The sequence below is a fragment of the Cervus canadensis genome, chromosome 28, assembly GCF_019320065.1.
Source record: "Cervus canadensis isolate Bull #8, Minnesota chromosome 28, ASM1932006v1, whole genome shotgun sequence".
NCBI classification, from domain to species: domain Eukaryota; kingdom Metazoa; phylum Chordata; class Mammalia; order Artiodactyla; family Cervidae; genus Cervus; species Cervus canadensis.
The window spans coordinates 2,256,514-2,262,088 of record NC_057413.1 but is presented as its reverse complement, the minus strand read 5'-3'; positions in this window follow the sequence as shown (position 1 = coordinate 2,262,088).

The following is a 5,575-nucleotide window of genomic DNA, read 5'->3' as shown; positions in this document are numbered from 1 at the left end:
TTCTTCGCTTTCTACCGCAAGAGGGGTGTTATCTATGTATCTGAGGTTATTGAAATTTCTCCTGGCAATCTTGATTCCAGCTTATGCTTCATTCAACTTGGCATTTCACATGATGTACTCTGCACATAAGTTAAATAAGCAGGGTGACAATATACAGCCTTGACATACTCCTTTCCCCATTTGGAACCAGTCTGTTGTTCCATGTCCAGTTCTAACTGTTGCCTCCTGACCTGCATACAGATTTCTCAATAGGCAGGTCAGGTGGGCTGGTATTTCCATCGCTTTCACAATTTTCCACTTTGTCATGATTCACACAGTCAAAGGCTTGGCATAGTCAATAAAGCTGAAGTCGATGTTTTTCTGGAACTCTCTTGGTTTTTCGATGATCCAGTGGATGTTGGCAATTTGATCTCTGGTTCCTCTGCCTTTTCTAAATCCAGCTTGAGTATCTGGAAATTCATGGTTCACATACTGTTGAAGTCTGGGTTGGAGAATTTTGAGCATTACTTTGCTAGCGTGTGAGATGAGTGCAATTGTGTGGTAGTTTGAACATTCTTTGGCATTCCCTTTCTTTGGGATTGGAACGAAAACTGATCTTTTCCAGTCCTGTGGCCACTGCTGAGTTTTCCAAATTTGCTGGCATATTGAGTGCAACACTTTCACAGCATTATCTTTTAGGATTTGAAATAGCTCAACTGGAATTCCGTCACCTCTTTAGCTTTGTTTGTAGTGATGCTTCCTAAGGCCCTCTTGACTTCACATTCCAGGATGTCTGGCTTTAGGTGAGTGATCACAGCATCATGGTTATATGGGTCATGAAGAACTTTTTTGTACAGTTCTTCTATGTATTGTTGCCACCTCTTCTTAATATTTTCTGCTTCTGTTAGGTCTATATGATTTCTGTCCTTTATTGAGCCCATCTTTGCATGAAATGTTCCCTTGGTATCTCTAATCTTCTTGAAGAGATCTCTAGTCTTTCCCATTCTATAATTTTCCTCTATTTCTTTGCATTGATCACTGAGGAAGTCTTTCTTATCTCTCCTTGCTATTCTTTGGAACTCTGCATTCAAATGGGTATACCCTTCCTTTTCTCCTTTGCTTCTCTTTGTTACTCAACTATTTGTAAGGCCTCCTCAGACAATCATTTTGGCTTTTTTTGCATTTCTTTTTCTTGGGGTCGGTCTTGATCCCTGCCTCCTGTACAATGTCATGAACCTCTGTCCATAGTTCATCAGGCACTCTATCTGATCTAATCCCTTGAATCTATTTGCCACTTTCACTATATAATTGTAAGGGATTTGACTTAGGTCATACCTGAATGGTCTAGTGGTTTTGCCTACTTTCTTCAATTTAAGTCTGAATTTGGCAATGAGGAGTTCATGATCTGAGCCACAGTCAGCTCCCAGTCTTGTTTTTGCTGACTGTATGGAGCTTCTTCATCACTGGCTGCAAAGAATACAATCAATCTGCTTTCGGTATTCACCATTTGGTGATGTCCATGTGTAGACTCGTATCTTGTGTTGTTGGAAGAGGGTGTTTGCTATGACCAGTGTATTCTCTTGGCAGAATTCTATTAACCTTTGCCCTCCTTCATTCTGTAATCCAAGGCCAAATTTGCCTGTTTCTCCGGGTATTTCCTGACTTCCTACTTTTGCATTCCAGTCCCCTACAATGAAAAGGACATCTTTTTTCAGTGTTAGTTCTAAAAAGTCTTATAGGTCTTCATAGAATCATTCAACTTCAGCTTCTTTAGCATTCCTGGTCAGGGTATAGACTTGGATTACTGTGATATTGAATGGTTTGCCTTGGAAACGAACAGAGATCATTCTGTCATTTTTGAAGTTGCATCCAAGTACTGCATTTCAGACTCTTGTTGACTATGATGGCTACTCCATTTCTTCTAAGGGATTCCTGCCCACAGTAGTAGATATAATGGTCCTCTGAATTAAATTCACCCATTCCAGTCCATTTTAGTTCACTGATTCCTAAAATGTCCATGTTCACTTTTGCCATCTCCTGTTTGACAACTTCAAATTTACCTTGATTCATGGACCTAACATTCTAGGTTCCTATGTAATATTGTTCTTTACAGCATCGGACTTTACTTCCATCCCCAGTCACATCCACAACTTGGTGTTGTTTTTGCTTTGGCTCCATCTCTTCATTCTTTCTGGAGTTATTTCTCCACTGATCTCCAATAGCATATTGGGCTCCTACCAACCTGGGGAGTTCATCTTTCAGTGTCCTATCTTTTTGCCTTTTCATACTGTTCATGGTGTTCTCAAGGCAAGAATATTGAAGTGGTTTGCCATTCCCTTCCCCAGTGGATCACATTTTCTCAGACCTCTCCACCATGATCCATCCATCTTAGGTGGCCCTACATGGCATGGCTCATAGTTTCATTGAGTTAGACAAGGCTGTGGTCCATATTTATAATATACAATTTAAGCTTGAATATAATTTAAATAATAATATTGAACAGTGCCTTTACCAGCACTGGAATATGTTCCATAGATCTCGGAACCCAGCCCATTGCCCTCAGAAGCTAGGAGGGACTTGTCTCTCAGGCTCTTCCCCTCCAGGCTTTACTGGGATGGAGCTGGGGCCTCCTGCCGTCAGCTGCACCGAGGCCGGGTCACCCGACTCAGATCCAGGTGTCGGTCCCTGTGAGGCCCAGCTCCCCCGTCTGTACCCTCCCACCTGGACCCCCAGGCTTCTGCCCAGACTTCAGACCTGCCTTGTGTGTGTATGTGCTAAGTTGCTCAGTCGTGTCCGACTCTTTGCGACCCCGTGGACTATAGTCCTCCAGGCTCCTCTGTCCGTGGGATTCTCCAGGCAAGAATACTGGAGTGGGTTGCCATGTCCTGCTCCAGGGGATCTTCCTGATCCAGAGGTGGAACCTGCGTTTCCTTCAGCTCCTGCATTGCAGGTGGATTCTTTACCGCTGAGCCACCGGAGATGCCCTTCCGACCTGACTTACCAACTTCTTTCAAGGTGGGTCGCTCATCATTAAGCATTTTCCCCAACTTTTTCCAGTTTAGCCCAGAACCATGTTTTGTTAATTCAAGGGTGGGTTCCATGTGAGAACTTCCTGGGCTGTTTCACTTCCCTCCTGATCCCTGCAGCTGCTGTCTCCCAGCCACCTCCCCACTCAGCGCCCTGGAGGCTGTTACCCCTGGCCCGAGGCAGGAGATGGATGGGCCCCAGGCTGAGCGCTGGGGTCTGTCTCCCGAGGACAGACTCTGCAAGGTGAAGACCACAGCGGAAGCAAGGAGAGCTGAGTCCTACGTGGGTAAGAGAGAAACCGGTTACAGAGTCCTTGTTCTCCAGGTCAAGGAGACCGTCCTGACCACCCCTGCACAGAAAGGCTCCTCGGGGCTCAGAAACGGAGGGGCGCCACCCCATCCTGGGTGATGCACACCCACCCAGAGGCCTCTCTGTTAGCACCCATCTTGGCTAAGAGATGGGCACACCCACAGGGGAGGACCCAGAGAGGAGCAGATATGGACTCAGAGCCAGGCAAAGCAAGGTGGACCCTGGCCAGAGGAGCCCGTGGGCCACAACAAAGACCCAGCGCAGACAAAGACACATAAATGACATCCAGAAAGCTTTTAAAAATATGAATAACGCATCAGAAGAAAACATGGGCCAGCAAGGGCCACTGTACAGTGGTGGCAGAAGGGAGGCCACAGACCCTTCAGGATGGGTTGCGGGTGGCATCGCATGCCCGCTCAGAGCTGCCAGGAAGGCACCACAGAGCCAGGGAGCGCCCGGAGCGTGTTCAGTTTACGCTGTTTCAAGCAGATCAGTTCAGTTCAGTAGTTCAGTCGCTTGGTCGTTTCAGACTCTCTGCAATCCCATGGACTGCAGCACGCCAGGTCTCCCTGTCCATCACCAACTCCCAGAGCTTGCTCAAGCTCATGTCCACTGAGTCAGTGATGCCATCTCATCCTCTGTTGTCCCCTTCTGCCTTCAATCTTGCCCAATGTCAGAGTCTTTTCTAATGAGTTAGTTCTTCCCATCAGGTGGCTAAAGTATGGAGTTTCAGCTTCAGCCTCAGTCCTTCCAAGGAATATCCTGTTTCAAGCAGAGGATTTATACAATATTTAAGATTTTCATTAAAAATGGTGAAAAGTCAGTATCTACTTCCTTCACTTCTGTGAAACGGTGCTTTCCAGATTTCTTCTCTATTTATTTGTAATGAAGGAGCGTGACCAGCACTCATCCCATGTCGATGACAAGGCAGAGACGGCGCTGGGATGGGGGCTGTAAAGACACACAGGTCCTGCTGAGACGGGTGAGGCCCATGGGAGCTGAGGCCAGAGGGTGTCGCTCAGGCGAGGGGGTCTGTAGGCTCCCAGGACGGCACTGTACAGGGTGGGAGGGGGCTGATGGGGGGTTTTGCTTGTGTCGACTAAAAAGAGAACTTAACTTGAGAGCTGCAAGTTGAGTTTTATTTGGGGCAAAATGAGGACCACAGCCCAGGAGGCAGCATCTCAGACAGCTCTGAGAGAAGGCTCCAAAGCGGCCGAGGGGGGTGGGGGTGGGGGCGTCAATATAAGGTTTTGATGAAGGGAGAGTTCAATACCATTAAGTCCTCATTTTACAAAAGGATTTTTTTTGTTAGTCATGAGGATCTGATGTCACCATGAAGGGATTTAGTACTTCTTTAGAGATGAGGGGGCTTCCCTTGTGGCTCAGCTGGTAAAGAATCCGCCTGCAATGCGGGAGACCTGGGTTCGATCCCTGGGTTGGGAAGATCCCCTGGAGAAGGGTAAGGGTACCCACCCCAGTATTCTGGCCTGGAGAATGCCATGGACTGTATAGTCCATGGGGTCGCAAATAGTTGGACACGACTAAGCGACTTTCATTTCACTTAGATATGAGGAAATGCAAGGATTGAGGTCATAAAATCTGTTGCCAGAAACATCCAATGATCTGAAGGCCTGTCCCACCAGCCTCCCTGGAGCAGAGTGCGCCACTCCGTCCTGAACTCCTTCAGGAGTTTATGGAAGGCAAACTGCTATAGCAGCACAGGGCTCAGTCTCCCTGGAGGCAGATGGCAAACACATTTGTTGTTCAGTCGTTGGCAATGCTCTTGGTAAGTGCCAATTTGTAGTCGACAGTTGCAAGCCCAGAATCTCACTCTGGCCAACGCCAGAAAAGTAGGCCACGTGAGGGACAATCTGAAGACAGATTGGGAAAGACGAGGGCAGAGCAGACGCAGGGCCCAGGGGTCCAGCCAGGACTTACTGAGCCTCAGTCAGCACTTCAGAGCTGGGGAAGAGCTCCTAGCATTTCCTGCCCCTCCTTGTGGCACATCAGTCACGTTCCAGGTCCTGAGATGAGTGTCCAGGGGCCCAGCCTGAGTCCCACGTGCTCCCCGGGGCCAGGAGAGGGCAGAGCCCTTATCAGGCAGATGGACATTCCCGCCCGTAAGTGTGGAGAGGAAACATCTGCAGAATAAGCAGGAAAAGGTGCTGATCATTAAACAAGAAAAGACCGGTACGCAGGGCGGAAATTAGCTATGGGGAGGAAGGGGAGAGCTCGGCATTTTTACAAAGACATGGTTGCT